General features: G+C 38.7%; 1 protein-coding gene and 1 long non-coding RNA gene across 3 annotated transcripts in view; one reads left to right on the forward strand and one right to left on the reverse strand.

Annotated features, from left to right (window-relative positions):
- Positions 1-27,722, forward strand: part of CNTN5 (contactin 5) — a 965,708-nt gene that overhangs the window by 247,390 nt on the left and 690,596 nt on the right. The gene's annotated exons all lie outside the window — the stretch shown is intronic.
- Positions 4,110-26,740, reverse strand: LOC120370694. Its single transcript, XR_005583889.1, has 3 exons — positions 26,705-26,740; positions 4,778-4,839; positions 4,110-4,171 (listed from the first exon to the last, which is right to left on the reverse strand). It is a non-coding gene; the product is annotated as an uncharacterized LOC120370694 (long non-coding RNA).

Raw genomic sequence — 27,722 nt, forward strand, 5'->3', positions numbered from 1 at the left:
TAGAAGGGAAAGGTCATAATTACATGGTTTACATATAGAAATGAGAATTCAAAACTTACCAGCAAACTGATTTATTTTATGTTTTCCCCAACACCCTGTTTAATGATGTAATAGATGATAGGGGTCAAATCCATATTAATCCATAAATTAATTACAAAAATGATATGCTTTATATATACAAAAATACTATTTTTGTTCCATGTAGGAATGTTGTTATCTTGCTAGGAAACTTGACACTCAGACATGTATCTGAATGAACTGTACATTTGGAAGGGTGTCACTGTGCTTCAGGTGGTTACAGCTGAGAATACCAAATTCAGGACAGACTGCTAAGAAATAGGTCTGACACACTCCAAACTGGTGGTGGTGATCATTAGAGTTTACCAAACCAGCAACATAAATGAGCTTCTGTATCACCACACCGGTTAACAAGAAGCAAAAACCACAGTCTCCTTATGCATTCCAGCCATTGGCTCACCATCCAGGAACTTGGACTTTATGATGAGTGGTTACTGAAAACCAGTTAAATCATAATTAGGGTCAGCCACTTAGCCAGGTCAGTATATAACTCAGATCTTACCCAATATTCACACTGATGCCAATCCTTTAGTAACTAAAACCTAAAGGTTTAATGATAAAAGAAAAGAAGAAGAGAGTTATAAATGATTAATAGATCATATACATTTAAGTGATTTGCAGTGTTCCTAGATCAGTATAATAGCAGCAATGGAACAAACGGCTAGCTTGCAAAAGTCTCTCTGGAATTATCCAAACAGATTGGGGGTCATCAGTCTTTGTTCAAGGTTTCCTTTTTAGAAATCCAGTCCAGAGAAAAGAAGCAGGAAATGGAGATGTCACAGTTGTGTTTTTATATCTTCTGCCATCTGCATGGAATTTTACTGTCCCAAATAAAGTGGAAAGTTACTGGCCCAAGAGGGAGTCCAGGGTCACATGAGCACATCACATGTCCTTACATGGCTTGCTGACTCATGGGGGTGACCATTGGCCCTTTGGTGCCTAAAGCATAGGCAGGAAGACCTGCTGGGTGGGATGAGTTTCTTCTACGGCCCATTGTTAGAGTGAAATGTCCTTAATGGGCCATCAACACACAGCTGTCTAGCCTCAAGGTAAATTCATCTAATGGATGTCACCCAGAAATACAACACAGATACAAATACATAGCCAATTGTCATAACTTCAGATGTAGAGATGACACCTGGATAACCATACATGATAGATTGTAACTTTTCCATTGACACTTTACATGATACACAATTTCCATAAATCTTGCACAAAGTGTAACAATGGTAATAACAGTGATATAAATGGCCATCTTTGCTATACACAGCATCACAAAGAGATTTTGTGCATTTTATTGAGTGTCCACTGTCACTGCTGTGTGTTTCTGAACCATTTGAGAACAAATCATTGTATTATTGTAAGGTGGCTATTCCCATGTGTGTGTTGCAGTGTTGTGAGTGATGAACAACACCTAAATCCCAAAGACTTCAAAGCAGAAGACCAGCAAATTTAAGGGGAAAAGGGTGAGATTGCAATTGCTTCATCAGTTGCTTTTGCCAAATACTCTTTCTCTGGCCCAAGGACCAGCTTAACAGCTACTCATGCAGCTCATTTTGGTACGTTCATTATCTGACTAGCAGGGATGCTGGTGCTTGAAACCATTGGCTTTCTTCCTCCAAAACAAAAATCACTTCTGATAGTCACAGCCACGGCCAGTTTGGGGTCTCTCAATCCAGCCCTGTCATGAATGTATACCTTCTAATCTGTAAGCATGAGGAAATATGGCTGCTGGATTGGGCGTATACCAAACTGCCTGATTTTTAAATATGAAATACAATTCCAGGGAGCATTACTAGGTTATAAATATTTCTCTATGCCAACATTGAGCTTTCACATTATCTAGACAACAGAATTATATAACCCCTAATAGTCAATACTCATTTGTGCACATCAGCAACATTTTTGCTTGTGGGATCCTGCTTGAATTCAAGCCTTCAAGCTCTTTAAATAAGATGATCAATTTCAATGTGTGCAGAGTCAGGTAAAAAAAAAATCTTTACCAAAGTGTAATGAAAGCATCCTTAGTCATCTAAATTTTATAATCAATAACTCTTTACCCTGCCATATACCATTGTTTTATTTCATTTAAAGGTAGGCCTTTGAGTTTAATTCAAAGTCCCCTAACTACAAAAGGCTTGGGATATATTGCTTCTGGTATACACTAAGGATGTGTCTGTGACAAAGATGGCCAGATAGTGGAAGCCACCTTTCCTCAACACAAAAAACAATGTTATAAGCAACTTGTTAAGTGAAACAGAAGTGCTTAATAAAGACCATGAAAATGCCTATTGCAATGGGAGGAGATTTACAGTACAGTATGCATTCCACAAGGTGAACTACTCCAGTTAGTGTTTACAGTTGTAGGGTAGCCAATTGATCATAAACTCTAATCTTCAAGAACTGACCCCTAAAACAGCCCATAAATGATCAGGAACAAGTTTAAATTGTCTTGTATGGCTCAGAGCACAGTGCGGGTATTTAACAAGTAGTAAACACATTAAAATTCCCAAAAGCCAAAAAATCCCAGTATTGCTAAAAATAACCACGTAGGATTTTACAATACTTGAAAAATTATCCAAAAAATCAAGTCACGCTAAAAGCTTGTCTACATGGAGAAGTTCAACTGATGTAAGGTAGGGTATGAATTTAAAGTGCTATAGTTATACTGATATAACTCCCCATGTGGATAAGAGTATAAAAGTGCCTTTTTTTTCTCATTTAGTTCATATTGCTTTGGAAGCAGTTTAAGCTAAGCTAAAAAATGCCACTCTTATTCCAGAAAGTCCACATTGGGAAGTAAATAGTGGTGTGACTATGCCGGTATAATTATACTGGTATAACTGAAGAAATCTCCCTTGTAGAATGCAACCGGAGACTGTGCCAAGTAGTATTTTTGGGGGAGGAGGAAGGGTATTGGCTTATCATTACTGGAAATGCTCTTTTTTGATCTTTGAATTCACCACAGGGCATGTGGTGATAAACCTGGTTTATGGTTTGCTACAGTGAAGCAGCAAAATAAAGATAAATATTCTATGGCTACTTTAAATTACAGATGTGTTTGGATTAGATAATAATGATACTTCACACTTGCATAATACTTTATATATTCAAGGCACTATGCAAAGATTAATCTTCACAATCCCTCAGTGAGGAAGTATTAGCCTCATTTTATAGCTGAGGAGGTGGAAGTAACTTTCTCAAGGGCACACAGATCACGGAAGGAACAAAGTTAGAACTCAGGACTTCCTGACTCCTAATCATTTATCTCTATGCTGCTGTCTTTCCACTTAGATTATTCTTCATTAGCGCCTCATAAATTATAAATACTATTTTTTGTGCATGGTGTGGTTATCCAGTATACATAGAGAGTATCTGGGCTGCACTGAGACTGCAAAGAAACATTTCTTAGTGATGATTATGCATTCATATTGCAGCAATGCCAATCTCTGCCTGAAAGACACAGGACACAACTACTCTGTAATGGGAATATTGCCTGTTATTGAAGGGTTCATTCATAGTCAATATTTCCACCATAGCTACAAGCCATAATTTCCATTGGAAATGATAGGTTGTGGCACTATCTGGCCAACTCAGAAATCACAGTATCCCCTTGTTCCTTTAAACATAAAAATCCAGTTGTTCTCCACCTAGCAAGTGACTATATTGATTTTAGATCATTAAGACCACGCCAGTATTTCAGACTGAGAGTCTGCTGACCCTGTATCTTCAGTAGAATTATTATTTCCCTTATCCATGCAGATCTCTTCCTTTTCCCCTTCTCCCCTCTGAATCCTAAAGGTTCAGATAACATGAAACGTCGATCTGATGTACCTTGGGTTTGGTTTTAAAAAAATCTGAGTATGGCTTTGCAAAATAAAATTCAAATCTGATCCTTCCTCCACCCAGCCTCGTTTTCCAACATCCAGTGTTTCATTGGCGTGTCTCCTGAAGTTATATGTTAACTTAATAGGCCTCATTTGCCTTGTTGGATAACTTTATTTCATGAACAATCATACTCACGTTGATTCCCAGGCACATGTCTTTGGGGCATTGTGGTACACTGGAGTTCTCTACAATTCAGAGATAAATCCTGTAAATATATTCCAAATTAGTTTTTCAAAGCAATTACTAATAAACAAAAATGCCCCTAAACTCGCTTGTGCGCCTTTCAAAATCAACCTCTTCATCAAAGCTGATAAATCCTAACTAAGCTTTATCAGGAAAGCAATTTGCTGAAACATCCACTAAGGCAGATACCTGTAGCTTTTTGGAACTTCTTATATCACTCAGGCAACTCTTTGAATAAAACTTTCCCTAAGTAGGGTAGGCAAATGCTTTTTAAGGAAGATAGAAAGAGGTGTGACCTCTGCTTATTAGAAACTGATGATCATAAATCAGTGTGCATGATAACCACAAATCAGTGCTTTTGACACATCTCAGCATCCAGATACACATGAGAGCACACATTATAGCAGGTAATTTCATGCATTCCCATCAAGTGTAGACTGAAAGCTACTGGCATATTATTAGCTACAGTCAGAGCTCACAAACCTGCTAGGAAAACTTTGAACATTACAACAGAGAAAATGTAGTAGCAGCCTTACATGATTCAACACACTTAATGGGACACTGTTAATTTAGCTTTTTTTTAGAAAAAACATTAACTTCTAATGATTCAGGTATCTGATATACTTACTCTCTCCCTCATGCCCTAGCTCTCCCCTCCTTGGAGCAGTGTATGACAGTGATGTCTCCATGCTAGTGTACAAGACAGGAAATGCAACTATAAATCAAGTAGTCACAGACAATACACAAAGTGTTGTCAAATGCCGAAAAGAAACATTTTTTTAAATCGATAATTTTTTACTAACTTATTTCAGCTATAGAAAATGTTAGATGTGACTTGAAAACAATAGGAGGTAACTTTGTTTTCCCAGACAGGTGTGTGATGTTTTTAAAATTGATTGTATCCCTTTTCAATATTAATATGGTTTGGTCCTTTTCTATGTGAAAACTGGCATTTGAAATAAAATTAGTTATGTTACACATTTAACTCAAAACATGTTCATGGCTTTAACGCCCTGATCCAGCAAAACACTTAAGCAACACCCTACTTTAGCACATAAATTGGCCTATGGTTCCCCTGCTAATGCTGCCCCAAATGGTGCCAAATACAAGATTTTGTGGTGTGGATGCCTATTTACTAGACCAGTTTCAGTTCATCAACACCTTTTGAGCTTTAAAATATTGTGTTAAAGGTGATTGCAAACTCTGCAATTTTTTTTGTCTCTCTCTGACTTTTTCATTTTAATGTGTGTGCTCTCCCTCACCAGTATTGCACTGCAGAGATGAATACCTGAATGGTTAAAATAAACAAACAGACAAAATGTCTTTTCTTTTTATACTCCTGCTGAAAACACTATCACTAATATATAAGCAAATGAGCCAAATGATTATGCGTAATTAGTTGATTCAGTAGCTGTAAGTAATTGTTTGATACTCATAAGCATTTTGTGGAAGATTATATTATCATTAAAACATATTTACCGTGTATTAGAAAACTCTTGGTGCAACTTAACCAAGTAAATTTCTCAACTCCTCTTAGAATAGTACCTTCACAGGAAGAAAATACTGGGTACTAAAGGGCTGTTTAATTTAGCGGAGGAAGGCATAATAAGAACCAATGGCTGGAAATTGAAGTCGTACAAATTCAAATTAGAAATAGGGAACAAATTGTTAACAGTGAGGCTGATTAGTCATTGGAACAAACTACCAAGGGAGGTGGTGGATGGTGGATTGTTCATCTCTTGAAGTCTTTAGCTTGACAGTGGATGCCTTTCAGGAAGATATATTTTAGTGATACACAAATTATTGGTGTCATGCTGGGAATAACTGGATAAAAGTATGTGACTTGAGTTATACAGGTGGTCAGATAAGACGATCTAATAGTCCCTTCTTGCCTTAAAATCTATGAATCTGCAAAGAAGCCTTTTGAAACACTTAGTTGGGATTACTCTGCATTACATCACAGTGGAGGTATGTCTATTACTGTACTAACTAAAACAACTAGCCATTTAACCTATTAATAGAGCTCTTCACTTTGACGGTAACAAATTGTCCCCATTGTTGTTTAGTCTACTGTGAAATAATTGACTTCCTCATTGTATGTTTTTGGCTCAAAATATACACCAGTGTAATTTCAGATAGTAGAGCCCATGACAGTGGGGCCAGTGGATATATTATACTTTGTAATGAAACATGCTACTCAGGATTTTTGTCATTTGAGGCTCCAGGTCCATCAAATCTCTCACTTTGATCATTACCAAATTGACTTTGAAGTGTTTTAAAAAGTTCCATTAAAATATTTTTAGTTTACCTGAATGATATTGTACCCTGTTCCCCCAGCACAAGATGTAAAATAATATAACATACTGTTGTTTTCTTTAGTTTATTATGTGTATATATGTGAAGTCTATATCTCTGCAGACAAAAGAACAATGTCACTGGAGCATTAAACTGGTAATTAATTAATGATTGAACTGAAAATATGTTTGTCCAAGAACAGGTAAACAGTCTCCAAACTCTTCTCTTTGGCTAATCTTTAAAATAATTTACTTAGCAGTTCTAACAAGATGCTTTCCTAAGGCAAGAAAGGGTTGTTTTGAGCGTAAAATATGAACAGGTGGCTAAGCAATGCATTTTGACTGAGTATAGTGGATTTACACTGAGGCTAACAACGCCTTTTACTGATAATCTTCTCCCATCTGTTCTAATGATTAATTCATACTAAGAAAAAGGCAGGTGAGAAGAGAGAATGGAAATAAATGGCAATACATATGTTCTGAATTGGGCTGTGATTGTGCAAACAGCATAAATGCTATTGTTAATGTTAAGGCAATTACTATCCTTTAAACATCGTCTCTACCCTAGTATTATGGAGCAGTCTTCATTCAAACTAGAGGGGGGACAAAATATTGATGACAAATGCAAAACATCCATTTTCCAGGGAGTATGCATTTCTACTGAAATCTATGGAAGGTCATATTTGCTGTGATATTATGAGAAGAATTATACATTTTGTTGACATTTCACATAGCAAAATGTGAGGAGGTGTAAAATCCAGAATTTAACACCCAATATTTTTATTTGAAATACCCTAAAATAAACCTTTTGAATTTCGCACAACCCTAATTTTGACCCCCAGTTTGTCAATTGGGACGTTAGGAACAGATTTTAAGTAATGCAGACCGGCATAATCATCATTTATTAAAGATCTCCTATTGAACCCATTCTTTGTCTTTCAAGATCTACTCAATGCTTTTTCCCTCTCCAAGACTTTGCAAGGGAATGGTGGTAAGAAGTAGCTACTAAGATGCAATGTGGCAGGTAAAATGATGCTGGACATGGAAAGGAAAGGAAACATCTGACATAGGTGTTCTCTATTTTTGACATGAGGAAACTGAAATAAATAGAGGCCTAGAGTAAATGGTGTGTTTTTAAAATTTGTTACCTAAAATGTTTTAACAGATATGTTTTAAAACTGTAGTATAGACAGGGCAAGTTGTATTTTGACATGTGTTAGCTGATGGAAGTGAGCCCTGGGGAAAAGCTGCACATATCAGTAGCATTAGAATTTAGGAGACTGATTCAGAACTGCATTCCTAGTGCAAAATCTTGAGAACTGGTTGTAATACACCATCAAATCAGACTGGTGGTCTTTTGTGTAGGTGTAAATAATATGTGGTGTAAGTCAGTGGAGAATCTGACCCCTTTTCTAGACTAGGAAAATGAGGTATGTTAAGCAACCTTATTAGCTAATATATGTTAATTAACTATTTTAAACCCCAATTAGCACCTACTGTAGACAAAGACAATAGTGTTTAAAGACGTGTTAGCTGGTTGTGGAGTTCTAAGGTTGATCTTGACTGGCTAAAATGTTTTTAAAATCACTGCCTTTGTCAACAAGAGATGCTAAGTGGAAATTAAAAAACCTGTCAACGCGTTAACTACCCCATTTTCCTAGTGTAGACAAAGTCAAAGTTCCATGCTTGTTTTGCTCGACCAAACTGTTGGATATTTTACTAGTAGGCCATTTAACTGACTGACCTGTCACTGTAGGAAAATTCTTTATATTGTAGAGCTGTGTCTAGCAAAGTTTTAAATATCTCAAGGGACAGATCTTCCTTTACTTCCCACTGAAGACTGATTATTCCATAATGTAATAGAGTTCGTACTTGGGAAGATTTGTTCTATAATATTCAACGACATGTTGCTTTTCTTAATTTCATCCTATTACTCCCATTTTATACTATCTTGTATAACACTAAATAACTTACCGTAATTATCCCTTGAGTATGTATGCTTTTTGAGTATTTTTAGATGATTATCACATCCCTAACCCCATAGTTATCATTTAGCAGACCTCATTCTCTGCTCATTTACATTTGTGTAGGTCCAGAGTAATAAAGTCAGTCTTATTCCAGTGAATTAGACTTAAAACATTTTCAAAAAGTTTTCTTCCCGAGACTGTCCCTTCAATCCTTAATCACTTTTGTTGCTCTTTTCAGAACTCCCTTCATCGTGTCTATATTTCTCTGATACTGAGTTGAAATCTTCATTTCTGAAACATCTCATTGCAAATCCATGACTAATTTGCTGTCTTCTGTCACCCGTAGGTGAATAGCACTAGAGGGAAAGGAAATCTGGAACATTTTAAGGATGAGATTAAGGGAAATTTATATTGAAGAGCGCTGGAGAAGAAAGCAACATAAAGAGGAATTAGATGCAGACACCTGGGTTAAAAAAGAAATAATTGGTCCTGAGGAACAGGCAAGTTAACTGGGAGCAAATATCAGAGACAAATCATAGAAGATGGAGGTAAATCTGAGAAATGAATCAAAATGCACATGAGAGCCTCTTAGAAAAATGCAGAGTAGGGAGGAGGGGCAGTGAGAATTAAGAAGAGAGGGATGAATTTTGGAGCATTGTTGAGCCAGGAGCAGAATGGGGTGTTTAGTGCCTTGTCCATAGGGTCTAAAAGCAGAGAGGAGGAGGGAACTGGGTCTTAGAAGCATTTTATCCATTGTCTTGTCAAAATCCCAGACTGAGATTTCTGGTGCAGGGACTGTCTGCATTGTATTTGATTGTACAGTGCCTAGCATAGTATTGCCAACCTCAAGAGATCAAAAATCATGACTCAGAACCCCTCAAAATCAAGAGATTACCCCAAGAAACCATAAATTTTAATCTTTTTAAACTCCCCTCTTTTCCACTTTCAATGTGTGTGAAAATTTCAGGTTGAAAAATCAACCTTTAATGTCCACAGACATGCACAACTCTCCCGGGCTGCTCAGATGGTCCATATTTCTTCTCCTCACCCCTATCATAGGCAGGGCCGGCTCCAGACCCCAGCACGCCAAGCGCGCGCTTGGGGCGGCATTTTGCCAGCAGGGCGGCAGGCGGCTCCGGCACGACTGCGGAGGGTTCGCTGGTCCCGCGGCTCGGGTGGACCTCCCACAGGCATGACTGCGGAAGGTCCGCTGGAGCCGCCTGCCGCCCTCCCAGCACACCCTCCGCAGGCGCGTCTGCAAGAGGTCTCTCGCAGCCGCAGGACTGGCAGCGCGCCCCCTGCGGCATGCCGCCCTGCTTGGGGCAGCCAAATTCTTAGAGCCGCCCCAATCATAGGGGAACTGCCATCCATTTTTTGCTACTGTCTTGATAGAGCAGCAACACTTCTCTACCTCCCGCTGGCATCTCTCCGTTAAGGTACATGTCTGAAGGCAGGACTCAGTGGCAGGGCAAGTCTGTGTCCTCAGCCCCCAGGTTCTCACTCAGAGCTCTGCCCAGCTCTGAAAATCATGGGATTGGAGGAGCTTCTCTCATCATCACAACAGCTCTTCCAGCTGATGCCAAAATCCCATGATTTGTGATCAGTTTGTGAGAGTTGGCAACACTGGTTGCTCGGAGACGACTTCCCTTACCCACTGCTCACCCCCAGCTGGGGAAGCTCTCATTCTGTCCTTTCTAGCTCCCACTCCCATCACTGTCCTTTGCCTCCCTCCTGCTCCCCCATATCACCCTGCACCCTTTCCCCCTACAATACCTAAATATGTCTCCAGTTTCCATTCTTTCTCCCCATTCACCTTTCACAGTGTCTCTGCTACTCCTCACAGTCCCTGTGTCCTGTCCAGCCCCCCTTGAACTATACAGTGGCAGCCATTTTGCCTATAGGCCTGGCTTCAATCTCACTGAAAACAATTGTAGCCAACTTTGTGAAGGGCAATCTCACTTCCATATAGACAGGCTGTAAGGAAATGGCAATTATCTTTCTGGCTTCTTCCTCAATGACAGTAATAGGAGATTGGTGGCCATTTTGAATAAAGGAAAATATATGAGTCGGCAGCCTTTCATCGCATGTTCACATTTCTTGAACACTGACTGGGGCCTCTAGGAGTCTTCCACACTACAAATAATGCATTTTTAAATTGTGATGGAGGCCACAGAGTGGAGAGTGAGATAGATGAAGCCCTGAGGAGTACAGTCAGCTCTAACAAAGAGATGGGAAGGGACCAAGAGAGGTGCTAATTGATCCTACACTATTGTGTCCATCTAGGAGCCGTAATTGCTAGATTTGGGAGCTGGGAGCATGACAATTTGTATTTGTTTAAAGAGCAGAAGGAAAGTCATATTGTTATTTGCTACTTCATTAACCAAAGCAGTTGATTAGACAAGCACAAGCTATGTTAAATCAGATATCATAAAGTTGGCTTACTAAGTAAAGAAATACAAATTGCTCTTCGTGAAGGAGTGAGTCTTGGAAGCTCTGAGTTCTAGTAAATGTGTTGGTTTTATTGAACAAATAAAACAGTAAAGTGTCAAAACAGCCACCAATAGTACAGCTGAGTACAGGAAAGATGACACAATGTGTATTTGTACTTCAAGTACATATTACCAGATCTCATCAGCATCATAGTAAAATGGCATCACAGGATAATCAGAGTCATGCAGTTCCATGGGCTGTTAAATACAGGGTACTCTAGAGAAGAGGGTCGAGTTCCACACAGAGGCTACTTCAGCACTCAGGCTCTGGGGCTATCTTAATTCTTCCCCCTAAAAGGACTGTAAAGGCTACCTGTGGGAATTCTCCAATCTCAGTCCTGCTCTGTAATTCTAGGGGAGGGAGGAGCTTGCTTAGAGGTTGGAGAGGCCCACCATCATCTCACTCCACTGACTTCAGTTGACAATGTTGCAGTGAAGGAGCAGGATGCTACCAGGCTCTCTCCTTCCCTTCTCACCCCACCCTGTGCTGCTCTCTCTATTTTACTTGCCACTAGGAGAGAAGAGAGAAGAGAAAGCCATCTCCCATAACGGTTTTCTGTTTGCTTAAAGAAATAATGGAGGGGAGGAGATTTAATTAGTTGGATTTATACTCCTTAATCTTTCAATGTCAATGGTGAGGAATTGGTGGGAATTTATTTTAAAAAAGCAAGCTCTACTGAATAGAATCAATCACCGAACCTGAAGGATTTTGTCTCTTGGAAAAGACAAGGAAATTTCTGGGCCTTGTTCTCCTCTCCTTTCCATATCTCTGTTGCCACAGAATTTTTTCCTGTGTTGCAACATCTCCTCACTAAATACAACAATTTTCCAGTATTTTATAGTAAAATTTATATTTCTAGTCTCAATGATAACTGCTAAATTACAGCATTGCACATGCTCATCAACTCAAAATATTAACAAAATACATCCAGTGTGACACACATGGCAATTCCTGCAACATCCTTGAAAGACCTTAGGGTATTAAGTTTATGTATTATTGTGGGCTGGGATTGTATATAACCTCTCTAGAGGGCAGATGTGATGGATGTAAAACCTGGGAGTTCAAAAGACTGTACTGAAAATGTGCCAGACAAGTATGGACTTTTGAGATTATAAATGTTAAGTGGATTTCCTGGGGAATCCTTAGGGATAGATTAATGCAAATTCCCAAACTCTGGTATTGGAAAAACCCAGTCTTTTGGAGCTATGCCCTAAAGAGAGGGTCATTGTCTGCTGATCATTTGTTACAGAAGGCCACGATGAAAGGCCTGAGTTATATAAAGAAATGGCTAATATGACCACTCTTTGTTCTGGTTCTGGAGCTAAAACAGATGAAATCATAAGCAAGGGAAAAACCTAGCAGTGGGTTCTGCAGGACTAAAACCTACCAGAGCACTAGGTTGGAGTTGGTTGTGACCTCTGGTAGGCATGCTAGATTCTTTAAATGTTCAGTGTTTTCTGTGTAGTGATTTTACCTTGAGAATAAAAATGGTTGCTTGGATGGAGCTGTGTGGCAGCTTATAACTGTGGGCAATACACTGATCAGAGCCCTCAAAAAGAAAGCACAGCACAAGTGCTGGCCTTTCAGGCAGTCTGGCCTGTTGGAACTATCACAGTGCTAGGTGTTAAACAGTGTAGCCTTAAAATCCCCAGTCAGGAGGGAGTGAGATAGGAGGTGATGGCTGGGAGCCAGAAGCCTAAAATGGGTGCCCTTGGTGGACCACAGAGTGGGACTAGGGGTGCAGTTGCCCAGAACTATGACATCCAATCTCTTGAAGTGCCATTCATCTCAGTACAAAAGGGAAGAAGGAAAAGATTTAGGGCAACAAGGCCAGGGAAAAAAGTGATGCTTGAGTATATATATTTTTTTCCGCAGGGAACAAAGTCAATATTTTTTTTAATGAGCCACTGTTACCTGGCATTAGCCAATTTCTTTTTAATTTGTATAATGGGCATATGATCTGCTTAAAGTACAATAATCTCTCCTTTTCAAGTCCTAAAAGTATTGAAAAACTCAAACTTTCCCAGGTTCCATAAACCCTTTAGTTATTTACAAATAGCTAAAGGTTGCAGTTGAAATTTCCCAGGGATGGATTGAAGTGACACGGCTTTATTTGCTTAAGCCTATAGTGTCTGGACAGTACTTGACATTTCCAGTTCTATGAGGAGGCTTTGTAGGAGAGTTTGCTAATTTGATTTTATACCTTATGCCTACTGTACAGTTGGTTTATCCCCTAATTCTGCGATCATTCAAAAATTTTGGACAATGTCTTGAACTGCAAAACCTGTTATATATCTCTGCATAAAACTAATGCTCAGGGCCAGATGGCTGTCCCACCACAAAACCCACAGAAGGGGCCAGGATGGAGAGAGTTTCAATTACAAAAGTGGTGTTTGTGGAAGAAGCAGAGCGTATGTTGCCCCTAGGGGTATGTTTACACTGCAATTAGACACCCATGGCTGGTCTGTGCCAGCTACTCTGGCTTGTGGAGCTCAGGCAGTGGAGCTGTTTGTAGTTTAGACTTAGAAACTCAGGCTGGAACCTGGCTTTAGGACCCTGCAAGGTGGGAGGGTCCCAGAGCTCGGGCTATGGTCTGACCCCAGACTGACCCCTGAGCCCTGCAGCCTGAGTCCAAGTCAGCTAGAACAGGCCAGCTGCGGGTTTTTAATTGCAGAGTAGACATGCCCTAAGAGAGTGTAGTTGTAGCCATGTCAGTCCAAGGATATTAGAGAGAGACAAGGTGGGCGAGGTAATATCTTTTAATGGACCAACTTCTGTTGGTGAGAGAGACAAGCTTTCGAGCCATACACCTAAAGAAGAGCTCTGTGTGGCTCAAAAGCTTGTCTCTCTCACCAACAGACTTTTTTTCCAATAAAAGATATTACCTCACCCACCTTGTCTCTCTAATACCCTAAGAGAGTCATTAGTGTGGAGGCCCTGCTTCCACCAGTTCCCTGTAAGTATGGCTTCACTGAAGCTGTGCTGCCAGGAACTTCCCTTCCCACAGCTATTCCTGGTGCCTCAGCCTTAGGAGGAGGGAGGGTTTCCCAGCATAGATTGGGTTTCACAGGAAAGAAGCGATCCTTTAAAGCAGCTGTGTGTTTAACAAACAAACACTCACGGTGTTTCAGGGGTGGGAAAGAAAACCACCAACACATACATTCTCTCTGCGCTGGTTAGCAAATGAGGTGTAAATTGTTTTTTGGAAGAAATGGAAGTGCAATTCTTCATTTGGCAGTTTTCATGCTGAGCATCTTATAATCTTCCAGACATGAATAAAATTTCATGGTCTTTTTCTTTTCCCTTGGACACTCTCAACCAGCTTTTGCAATCTTGTCTAGGGTAACTGGACTATACTTGTGTTATTTGTCTCCCTATACTGAAATCAATGAAATAGAACTCTGTTTGTTGGGCCAGAGCTGTAATATCATTATTCAATCTGCTAGCAGTTCCCTATTTGAATCAATAAAAGGCCAAGAGGTCTTGACAAGCTATATTTTTTCTAATATTGATCTTGATGACCAAGCTGGTGCCCTAGAGTCTAACCATTGATTTTAAGAGAGAGAATTGTCAAGTTGGAGGCCAATTTTGTGCTATTAAACACATCAGGATTTGTAATTAAAGAAAATGTCAGGCTGTCATATTTTACAAGACTGGCAAGAGCTTTTCACAGACATGCAAGCAAATTAAAAGGTGCAGATGTGCTGAAGATATATGAATTGTGAATATATATTCTGTGTAAATAGACTATACTGAAATCCAAACCAGATTGAATAACTTTCCATAGAGCATGGGCATTGCTGGCCTTCCGTGTCCCCAGGATTTAAAAGTTTAAGGAAGTAATTTGATTCTTGGATTTAATTATATTAACTGTTTGTTTTAAGATTAAATTATGTTAATTTTACCCCCTCACTGAAAGAGCAGCAATTTAGTCACTGAAATCTCATTCTGTCTTAATGCTGCAGAGTAATCGATGTGGATTTCAGACAACTGTATCATTCATCCTACTGTGTTTCTGATGTTCCAGATAATGGTTGCTAGTTCTCTGTTACTTTATGTAAGATCTAATATCCAACGAAGCTTGTGATTGAGTTCTGGAGCAGCCCACAGTCCATTCTAGATTCAAGCACATATACATGACTTAGAGGCAGGCCATAGCAGTTCCCCTGAGGTCTAACACAGATTAATCTTTGGGCATGTATGGCGATCCTAATGTACTTATCCCAAAATCCTCATATATTTATAGTGATGTGTGTATTAGAAGATGGCAACTACCAGCATGTATGAAGCTTGATTGATATTGAGGATAAAGGTAATTTAAGATGTAATCTAAATTTTAAATATACCTAGTGTGATTTTTGAACAGATGTATTGTTTTCCTGGCAGAATCTCTGTTTTCAAGCTGTTTGTTTTAAATTTCAAATACAGCCCTTAATGCTACTTTAGTTTACTAATGAATCCCATATTGTTGTTTATATTTTGGTATTAAATTATGGATTGGTGTCCCCTTGTGTCAGGTGCTATAAATACATAATAAGGGAGAACTCATGCTCCCTGGAGATGATAAACTAAATGAACAAGACACAACAAGGGCAGGGGAAAGGAATTACAGCTAGGACACTAAGGCACAGAGGAATTAATGGCTAGACGTTCAAAAATTGCCCAGCTTCCATTTAAGCAATCAAATAAATCACCAGATGTTCAAAAAAGGGCAGGGTGGGTGTTGCGCTTTGGAAAAGTGGCCATAAGCACGGCTAAGCTCTGCTTAAAATCTGGCTCCAGTTGTGGGTGATGATGAACATTTAATTATCTAGCCCCACGTGATTTGCCTAAGGTCACCCGGGGGACCTGTGTCATAGCCAAGAACTGAAGTGCTTGTCTACATGGCCTTGTAGGACAGACTAAGGGGGTGTGAATTGCAGTGCACACTGAAGTGCTGCACAGTAACTCCCCAGTGTGGCTGCTGCTAGCGCAAACTGAAAGGTACCTTGTTTGCATTAACATAGTCCTGTAGGCGACGTGAATTAGGTACCTTTTAGTTTGCGCTAGCAGCATCTATATGGGGGAGTTACAGTGAAGCACTTTGTTGTGCATTGCAATTTACACCCTTTTAGTCTGAACTATAGGGCCACATAGACAAGCCCTACAACATAGCCCCAGCCCCAAAGAATTCTTGTTTTTCTTGAACTCAGCACCTGCATTTCAATTTTCACAGCTGTTCTTGACTTAGAGTTCTTGAGAACTGCACTGAAATGACATTTTGTTTCAGCGATTTATTTTGGTTTTGGGTAGAGGGAAATTGTCTTTTAGACTGTTTTTCTTGGAGAGAAGTCCCAATTTCACGACATTGTATTAACCTCATCACTCAGTGTATAAGAATGTCCGCAGGCTTTTCTTTAGCAGAGATTTTATTTGAATGTACAAATTCCAAGAAGGAGCTCTAGTCTATTTTTACAGACGGTAAGGGACATTAAAATGCTTTAGGAATCAACTTCATTAGCTGACTCCACATCAGCTTGAATAGTACAAATAAGGAAATAGTGCACTTATGTTATCTGGCAATCAGTTCTGGTTCAAGGCTTTTCGAAAGATTGCTTTATATACAATATATAATATACAAAGAATAGATGTCATAGTTAAAAGGTTTCATTATTGGTATGGAGAGGCAGTAGCTGCTCTATAGTTAAGGTTTCACTAGCTACATTCTAAAACTCCATAATAGCAGCCCTTTCACTTTGGCTTGGAAAATGCATTTGGCGTAAAAATTGCCACATTTACTGTCAAAGGCAAAGCTTTTGCAAAGAGTGAAGAAAATTAACCAAATCTTATGAGTTACAGATCATTAAGGTTTCACCTTGAATTGTTGAGCTTATCTTAATGTTTCTGTGTCTTCCTCTAGGCTCAAAATGATTTGTTACTAACTGTTCACATTTTCCACATAGATAAATTTCTTTGAAAATTTATGTCCCTGCTAAATTTGAAGAAGAAAAAAAAAGGGATTCAACAAAGTTATTAGCAGTTTTTTCTAGTGTCTGATCCTTCTATCATGAATATCAATTTCTTAAATAGAATTACTAATAATTTGTGTGGGAGTTTCTTCACTTGTTCATCTGATAAATCCTTTCCTTCAGTGAGAGCAGTGTGTGTGGGAGTATGTTGCCCTCTATTGTTTGGCAGATGCTTAGAAAAAAAAATAAAAATAAGGGGCCTTCTCTAGCTAATACTTAACAGAGTTCTTCATTTAACTCACATGGCAGAGAGCTATTTTTGTAGCTATCAGAACAGAGTTCCAGTTGGAATTCTGCAAGTGTGTTTGTTTGGCTTTCTATGTAGAAGTGGTAGATTTATATAGTAACTCCATAGTAACCATGGTTCCATCCTATGCTGGATTTTAATGAATCAGTAATGGAAAAAAAAACCCTTCTTATAAATATTCTAAAAAATGTATAAGGCTACATCTCATTGACAGCTAGAACACACCATGAAAACTGTGATGAAATTGAGCCAAGTACTTTTTGAGATTAAAAAGACTTTAAAAAGTCTCTATTTTTAAATGTTAGCAGGTTCTAATGTTTCTTGTATTCCTTTAGAGAGGTAATCACGTCACACCACAACACTTGAAAAGTACATAGATGTAAACACTGCTGAATGAAAGGGTGGGAATAATGAAAAGTTTAAGCAATTGTCATTATTAGAAAATACATGCCATTCTCTGCCATTGAAGCCCACAGATCAAAAGCATGGTCACAGAAAATACTTTAATTGCCATGTTCTAAACTGGCTCCAAAATGAAAAGAAACTCCAGGAACTCCTGTATCGCCACCCCCCCAACGAAGTTACTTCTTTGTCCCAAGGAATGTACACGGGTCTGTTATCCCCCTGACATCGGCGAAGAACAGAGAGTTTGAGTGACTTGTCAAAGGTTACATAGGAAGTATGTGGCAGAGCTATGAGCAAAACCCTGATCTAAAATGACACATACCCAATGTTTTATTAACTAGGCTACAGAGGATCTCAAACAAATAGCATAATCAAATCCCTTTGTTTGGGATAAGCATAACATGGGGATAGCAATGCCTTTCCAGTAACTCACTTTTGTAAAATGGTTTGAGACTGACAGCTGAAAAGACTGGACACAAACATTATTAGCCAAAATTTTCAGCGGGTTTAATGGTGCAACAGAGGAGCTTAGTGATATGGGAGTGATGTACTGTGGCCAAAGGGATTAGGTTTTGATTGTGGAACAAATATCTTACTATTTCTTTTTTTGTATTAACGTAGCACCTCTGAGCCCTAGTCAAGGACCAAAACCGCATTGTGCTAGGTGCTGAAAAAACACAACAAAAGGATGGTCCCAGCCCTAAAGAGCTTACAATCTAATTATAATACAAGATACAACAGACACCAATAGGTGGATGAGTACAAAGAAACAATGAGACAATATTGGTCAGTATGATAGGCAGTGGTTCCAGTACACCATTGGCAATTTTTTTGTAGTGATCACTTAAAAAGAGAGATTTAAAGGAGAACAGAAATAGCTTTGTAGGTGTTCATGGGGAGCTCCTTTCAAGCATGAGGGGCAACATGGGAGACAATATGAAGGCGCTTGCTTGAAAATTTAACAAGTGGGCAATAGAGACTGGTATCATGGGCCAATCAGAGGCAGGAGTCGACTTTTCAATACTGAAAGAGAACTGATAAGTAGGGTGGGGAAATTGAGTTCCTGTCTTGGTTCTGAAACTTAATTTGCTGTGATTTATTATTGCTAGTATTAGAATTCCAAAATCAGGTAAGTATTCCAAGATCATAAATCAGTCCCCCAAAATCAATAGATTGATTTAGAATTCATGCATTTTTTAAAAAAAATGAATTATTTTTATTTGACTTTTATGGGCCTTTAGGGTACATTTGGTTTACATTTTGAGCCTTTTCTCTGCAACATGGAGGACTAAAGTTTTAAAAAATAAAATATAAATATCTTCCATTGTTCTAGGGATTGTTTCTGCAGGATCTTAGGGCCCCAGGTGGGTAGAGAGATAGGTTAGTGGGTATCTTAATTTCTTGATATGGACCAGCTTCTCGAGAGAGGAGAGACTCTTCTTACAGAGTCATTCTTCTCTCTCAAAAGCAACTCTTCTCAAAAGAGAGTCCTCTCACCTTTTTACTCTCTCACCCACCTGTCTCTTCAGTAAATATAGACTGACTTATAATAAAATTGTGAGAAAAACAGCAAAGCAGAATTTTAGAAGAATATATTTTTATATTTTTTTCTTACAATTCTCTTCCCATTGAAGTGTATGGATATTTTTTTACTATTTATTTTATTTTTTTTTTTTTTTTAATTTAAAAATAAAAAATTAAAAAAAAAATAAAAAAAAATAATATATTCAAATCATAATCATCAAGCATAAAGCCAAGGAATGCAAAAGTTACGTTTCATAGCACACAGTATAACACTGTATTATTAACTATTTTAATTTGGTTTTTTCCAAAAAAAAACAATCAAATTGTTTGTTGCTTGCACAAAAAGAGAAATCTAATAATACTGTGAGACATAATAAATAAAACATAATTAATGCAGCCCTGATGCATAGATGAGATATATTTATCTATATCTCAGATTTACTGATATTTAAATGAGAAAGCACTTGAATCTGCTCTACTGCTTCCTTTATCTTGTAGTCTAAGAAACGAGATGAGTTGTAAATTCAGAGGATTTATCTAACCATTGGCAGAGTGAAAGGAGAGACGATAAATAGGTGTAACATCACAACAAGCCTGTCTCATGGTACTCCTTCAAGTCACAACTGGTTTGGTCAAAACAGGAAGTATAAGCTAAATCTGACACCTTTTAAGTTAGGACTCTGAAGAAGTATTTAATACTGAACCCCAGTTCCAATTCCTTTTATTTATGTAAGCACAGTAGGTAATGAAAAAGCAACTATATATGAATTAAAAAGTCACAGAAATTGTTGTAGCTTTATACCATGTAATTTTCAACACCTCCTGTTTTCATTCATATAATAGTACTGGTCTGTCTGAAATTCCTTCCAGGAGCTGTGCTATTCCAAGAATAGATAGATACTCAGATAGGGAGAATTAAAATGTTTTAAAAAGAAAAATTTAAAAAATCAAAATCCATTTCTCTCTGTTTTTTTTGTTTATTGACTTTTTTGACTTTTGATACTTTTTTTTTTTTTTTTTCTTTCTATATCTATCTATCTCTATCTATCTATCTATCTATCTATCTAATCTAAATAAACATTAAAATAACATAAATAATAATATATGTAAAATAAAATATGTAGATGAAATCTGAAGAAAAAAAAAAAAAATAATATCTATATATGAATATGGACTTCTTTCTTGATTTCTTCTTTTATTGATGATTACTTTATCAGGAGGGTAATTTCAGCAGTTAGTGTGTCAGAGTTTGTCAGTTATTCATATTCATTTTTTCTTTCAATTTCACAGTTATAACATTTATTTTTTTTTTAATGTTTTCTCTTTCTCTCTCTATATATATAAATATATAATTGTATGTAAGTAATGTATGTTTTTAAAATGTTTAAGAAGATTCATTTAAAATTAAATTAAAATGCAGAGCCCCCTGGACCGGTGGCTAGGACCCGGCAGTGCCACTGAAAATCAGCTTGTGTGCTGCATTTAGCATGCGTGCAATAGGTTGCCTACCCCTGATCTAACATTTACAAATGATTGTTGCAGCCACAGATACAAAGATCTGATTCCATAAACTGTCAGAGGGCCTATTTTCTACTGGTTTCACAGAGAGTCCCTCAAGTGTGCGTCTTTTCCTTGGCACAGTACTGATGCTGATTGCACAGAGCTATCTGAGCTACTATAAGCACTAGGATGCATTTTTTTTTGGTCTATTAAATAAAGATATGCACCACGTTCCTGCTAACAGGTCTTGTAGGACCTGAGCTCAGCCACTGCCCAAAAGTAAGGCCTGGTCTACACTGCAAAGTTAGGTCAATGTAAGCAGGAGCCGGGCAGTGTGAGTGCCACTGAAAATCAGCTTGCATGCCACCTTCGGCACACGTGCCATAGGTTGCCTACCCCTGAGTTAGATAGTGGTTTATTCAGTGTGTTGCTGTAGTAATGACACTGCATCAGGTATAGTCCTTGTGGGCGGTTTGATCTAATGCAGTCTAATGTATCTTATTCTAGCTGTCTACATCTACATACTATCTACGGCTGCTATCACAGTATGATGATCTTGACTAACCTTCAATGATGTTTCTAAAACCCTTGAAGTCAATAGGACTTCTCACAGGAGTAAGGACCTGTTGGGTAGTAAGGGCTCTCAGGAACTCCTCCTAGGATACTCATATTTATCTCAGGGTTTGTATGAGGGTTCTCTGCAGGAGTCACTGAATAATGACAGTTAGCTATTTTTCTGGTCTCTGCTGTTTCAGGTTTTCAAGTAGGGGATATCAGCTTCTGGTAGAGTTCTAGTTACATGCACATTCTAACTTAATGCCAAATACAGTCATATGTGTGTTCATCATAAAGCCAAGTTCCTTTCACATTTTTATACATATCGTTTCCACTTGTCAGCTTTTGATTTGTGCATATATAACTGGTGTAATAAAGTCATTGTTTGTATGCATAGAAAAATTGAAATGTACTTACCATGTGCAATATATTTGTAATAGTGTGTATGTGTAAGTGAAGCATTTTAAAATAAATCACCACGAGACACAGATACATATAAAGAAGATGTGTTTGATCTCAAGCTGGCTGAACTCATAGAAAGTTTGACAAGGAGTCAGTTGTCCACCATGAGATTCATCAGTGTTTTGCAAATTTGTATATTAACTGTAAGCACCCAGTCTGCTGCAACTAATTTAAATCCAGCTTCTTGCAACTAATACTCTTCACATTCTACAATATTTTCATTGGTAGCTGCTATAGCTAAACTTTTAGGTCTTGAAAGGACTCAAAACCCAATCCTTAAATACTTGAAATACCAGTTAGAGTAGATAGAAAAATAATGAAAGAATCACATAAACATATTGTCTCCCGTGCCCCATATCCCCCCTTCCAAAATCCACAAGAACATTTTACTGGCCTGGCTAGAGTAACAGGATGAAATTTTAAGAACCATGAGCCTTTTGGTTTAAAAGCAAGAAGCTAGTTAAAGCAGCATTTCCTTTCAAAAGGGCTGCAATCTGAATTTTAAGCAGATGACCTGCTGCTGCTGTTCATCTCTCATAATGAATCTACTGTGGCTTTTTTTGCTATTTCTTAATGTGATTCAACTTGTCGTACTTAAAAGTGTTATAAATATTGATGTTAATTGTTAAACATGATATACTGCTCTGTGTTAGCAGCCCAGATACTCAAAAGATAATCTTCATTTATGGGAAATGTCAGCCTATCGTAAGTGGTATCCTATCTGAAAAAAAAAGAAAGATGATTTTTAAGTTTCCAGGCAGACTATTATTTAGATTTCAATGTACCTTACACTGAAAGCCAAAATCTAAAGCAGTGTTAGGATACAGCACAGACTGTATATCTTTTTTGTTTGTTTGTTTGTTTAACAATGTTAACCTGAATGGACTGGGAACCAGCTATTTCCAGAAACTGCCTACATCCCATTCCAACAGTTGTGCTTGTTTGGAATGTTCCTGCTGTCCTCAGGACTGAATTCCTGGGAGAGGGCAGCAGAGTGTTTTTAGTGGAGGGCCCTTTGCTCTGGAATGTATGACTTCTTGGGGTCAGAGTTTGGTGACTTGCAGGACATGGTACAAGATGCATCTGTTTAATCTTGCTTTTTCTTAGGGCGTAAAAGACATTGATGTTTATTTGAAGTTTGGGGAAAGATTTAGTGCTCATTATTTGTTATTCTTATGAATGTGCACCAATATGATGATAGAAGCATTATCAATGATCAATTATCAAATAAATACCCATAATATAATATAGTTCATTATCAATGTCTACGCTTATCGGTAAATTGGCATGTGATCGATGCAGCTGTGTTGATTTAGCAGAGGGTCTGGTGAAGACCCACTAAGTTGATGGCAGAGTGCTCTCCCTTTGACTCTGGTACTTCAGGTCCCCAAGAAGAGTAAGGTAAGTCGGTGGGACAGCATCTCCCGTCGACACAGCATGGTGTAGACACAGCAGTAAGTTGACCTAAGCTACATCGACTTTAGTTACGTTATTGATGTAACTGAAATAGCATAACTTAGGTCAACTTATCATGGTAATGTAGATCTAAGTGTGTGAGCAAATGTTTAATCTTGGGAAGACGTATGGTGTGTCCTTGTTTGTTATGCAGTGTTCTGTGTAGAAGGAGCTATGCAAGCAGCACGAAACTTTGCCCTCTGCCTTCATTTTTGACAAGCGTCAATTCTTGAAGCAGAGTTGCTGCTCAGGGAACTGGACATTGGTGTTGGTCTGAGATTCCTGAAAGGGGTTACATGCATGTTGTTTGTAACTGCCTCCATTCCAGGAATGGTGTATATGTAAATAAAGCAAGTTATACTTAGAATATACCCAGACTGTACATCACTGATTTCTCCTCCGCTGGGGAGCCAGCACACACAGCCCCAAACATCTGCTACTGCTCAGCAGGAGAGCAACAGTATTAACTATTGCCATGCTAGAGTTGTATCATGGGAGATGAGGATTGTAATTTTAGGAAAGCACTGAGAAGCGAAAAAGAACAAAGAAACTAAGTGTCACTTATAACTGTGAAAAAATAGAAGGCTTTCAACCTAAAAAAGTGGTTTTAATTTAAGTTCCAGTGATAAAATTCAAGTAACATAGTCTTCCCATGATAAGGCCCAGTTTGACATCTCAGATAGCCCCTACAAAAGTCTTGCCTGGGCAGACATCTAGCCAGCATGCAGTTCTAACCTGAACTGCTCTTTTCAAGGCTAGAGACCAACTTTCTGGTACCTTGGTTCCACTCCATTTGGTTTGTCCAATCAGCCACCTCCATCTTTCCACTCTATTTCTTGCCTTCCTTCTCTCTTTCTTATGCATTTTTCTTTCATTTTAAGTATAACCATTCTCTACCTTACATCTTAAGCCAAAACACAAACCAGAAACGTACTGTTAATTGGCAGTTCTGCAGTCCTTGGCAGGAAGCTAGATGGTGCTGTGTGAAGATGTAAATAACAATACTCACAATCCCTCAAACATGGTCCGAAATGCAGTGCACTAGAAAGTACTTCTGCCTTGTCCTGGCCACAGAGAAAACTCAGGCCAGATAAAAAGATATTATCTTAAGGTAAGACTGGCTAGGTCTCTACTTACTGTAGAACAAGCTCAAAAGAAATTAAAACTATAGTATGCAAACTAGAGGTGGGTTCTCCAGCTCAATATTTCCGTTTGGCAATGTGTGTGAATACACATGCATATGTAGCTACCAGGAAGGTTTTTAACAGAATGTATTTTGTATTAATACTTTAATAGCTTTGCTCCTTGGATGTTATCCATAGTGTAATTTTGCTCTATCACACTTATAACACAACTTTAGGGAAACTGCTATATTCCACAAAGGATTTTGGTGCACTTAAAACATCCTAAGCACATGTCTTCCATGGCAGTCCTCCTCTCACTAAGAGAAAGAACTGTACTGTACTGATCATCTTTAAATGCCACGGATACTGTGCCTGCCTGCTCTCTGATTTAATCCGTCTGTAGTTAATGTGCTCATCACCGTGGCATCTAGGTGCCAGTTCACTGTTTAATGTTCCGTTCCAGCTGCTTGATGTAAGGCTGCCCAGAGGATTCAGGGGTCCTAGGGCAAAGCAATTTCAGGGGCCCCTTCCATTAAAAAAAGTTGCAGTACGATAGAATACTATATTCTCATGGGGGGCCTGGGGCAAATTGCCCCACTTGCCCCCCCACTTCCCGGCCAGCCCTGGCTTCTTGATGGGAGATTGCTCTGAGTGGAATAACAGAAGCACAATGGACACCATTTATAAACACAACATTTATCACTTTGCACTGATTGCGATCCTGCACTCCAGTATCCTCGATTCTGATTATAAGATGCTGTGGTTACGCTTTGTTCTCTATTAGTAAGAAGGGCTGTGACTGCTGAGGTTCTTATTTCTACATCTCTTTTCTTGTAGTTGCTTATTAAGGAAGGAGGAGACCTGAGTTCTACTACTGTTTCTGACGGTTACTCACTGCCTGGCTTTGGGAAATCATCACATTTTCAAAGGCGTGGTCTAACTTTGGGTGTCTCGGTTTTGACACTTACTGCATTGATATTTGTAAAGCACTTTGAGCATTTCAAATGGAATGCACAGTCGGAATTTATTACATTGTTATTTAGCTGTGCACTCTGGAAACACTGAAGTAAGTAAAATTGAGCAGAGCCAACACAGCTGAACTAGCATTTAGCCTCAGTTCGTTAGATTGTGGCTATTCTCCAGGCCTCCTGGTAAACAGGATGCATATTCAGCTTCCGTTGGATACAGATCCTTGTTATTTGGTACCCGATGAATCAAAAAAACTGCATTAGTCACATCCCTAACTTTCCCACTGCAAAGAGAGACACATCTGCGAAAACTCATCTCTGTCTTAAAAAAAACAAAACAAAAAAACCCACATTCCATTAACGTGAGTTGAAAACAAGTACTTGCCTCAATTAAGCTAAATCGAAGGAAACAGCTATAACAGGAGCCTACCTCAGAGGAGTTTGTCACAAGATGATTATTAGCTTTTGGCAACCAGCAATGACACCACACTGGTTTTCAGGAGGTGTTATTTTACTGACAGCGGCAGCAGCAGCGGTGGCGGGAGTGGCAGCTCTCTCAGTAGAAAGGTGCAGCAGCACGTCCCTGTCACAGAGTTTTAAGATCCAGTGGGAGTGAAGTCTGTAATAGCAGCTCTAGCCAACTTTCTCTCTCATGATTTTCCCCTCTCCCTTCTTAATTGTGTTAGAGAGTGAGATTGGTTCCCTGACAGTGGGCTTAGGGGAGATAAGATTTTGACAAGATACAGGATGCACAGAAAAACGTGTGACTAGATGTAGTAACAAGGTTGTGTTTGTTAGCTTGTGATTTAGAGGATCGAAATCCCAAACCATGCGTACAGTGTTATATTGCTTGTTATCCAGAGGCTACTGTGCTGACCCCAGAGAAGCAGACAACAGTAGCCAAAAAACACGTCACCTGTAACCTTCTCCACATCATGTGATTAAGATTCAAGCATTGAGGCTTATTTATTAAATTTAATGTAATTAATTAGAATTTATTCTTAATATATTCAAATTAGAATCTGTGTGTCTGCAGCTGCAGAGATAACTCTGGGAATTAGCTCCCACTGCAGAATTTGCCCTGCCAAAATCTGTCCCTTTGCTCTACCAAACTCTTGCATAGGTCACTGGATCATGCAGGTTGAGGGAGAGGCTCATTAAAAACTTCACCTCCATTAAGCTGTGCTATTGGTCTTCTGGGTAACTCACTTCATCTCTCTGTGACTCAGTTTTCCCATGTGGACAAATGAGGATAACGGTACTGACCTCCTTTGTAAAGTGCTTTGAGATCTACTGGTGAAAAGTGCTCTAGAGCAGCCAATAAATAATAATAATACTTAATAATTGATCATAAAAATATGATATTTGGAGCACATGGTGAAAAGAAATAATAAATTAAAGGATGCCTCCACCTCTTCCTTTCAAACCACGCTGAAGGAGGCGAGGGGCAAGTTACCAACCATTAGGCAGTTTGATTGGAGGGGTCATTGGAACCCTTTGCCCTATCCTAGAAGCTAGGAAGAAAGGAAGAACTATTGCTTTTGCAGCACACTGACCGTAAATTTGGCAACCAGACTGCAGCACCTGACTTGTGAAATTTCCAGTTTGCTGCACATCTCTGTGATCTATGGAGAGAGAGAAAAAATGCAAAAACCACCAGAGTTTATTGAATTAACAATTCTAGTACTGATTGTGTTGTTCATATTAATATCTAATTCAGTGATAACTGTTCTCTATGACACATTTTCCACTTGGGCTACCACAAAATTAACAGTTTGCTACTAAATGCAGCACTCGTGAGACACAATATTCAGGGAGCCTTGATACAGAATTTATATTGCAGCATGATGAAGAACTGAGCACATTCAGAACCTTGATGAGCGTTTAATATTCTTACTGTCTATAGATGTCTATCTTGATATTTTTTCTGTTGCTGGTTAAAATGGCTGTCTTGAGAATAGAAGTGGCTCTGAACCACACCCAGGAATCTAAACCCAAACTTTGGGGAACTGTGAATCCAGATCCAAACGTAGTGGCTAGGGCACATTGCTATCAAAGCACCCTTATTCAAAGGTGTACTAGTTTTTTTGGATCAGAATAGCCTCCCACCACCACCACCACCACCACCACCACGCCCCAGCCCACCTACTGATTATTTTACTAGGCATTTATTACGAAAACATTTCAGTAGACATTGAATTCAGCAGCATGTTTATGTTTGCCATGAACTCCACTTAAAGTCCCAGACTTCCCTCAAAGGATTACTGCATTTTTCCTAGACTTTTGATATCAGTTGATAGGATGCTAAAATATTTTAAGCAAGTGTAACTAGACCTATGCAAATAACTGATTTTTTTTTCACTTCACTGTCAGTTCTGAAAAACCAAAAATAAAATTTGATTTAGGTTCAATCAGACTTGCAAATTCTGAAAAAAAAATGTTGAATTGAAAAACTCCATTTTGGGGCCTAACAAAACATTTCATTTGACCAGATGCGTTTTGTTGCTGGGCATTTTCAAGTGCCAGATTCACAAAATGGCAAGAGGGGTATCCTCCCTGTTAAGCTTTAGCCCT

This window comes from Mauremys reevesii, linkage group 1, assembly GCF_016161935.1.
Source record: "Mauremys reevesii isolate NIE-2019 linkage group 1, ASM1616193v1, whole genome shotgun sequence".
NCBI classification, from domain to species: Eukaryota; Metazoa; Chordata; order Testudines; family Geoemydidae; genus Mauremys; species Mauremys reevesii.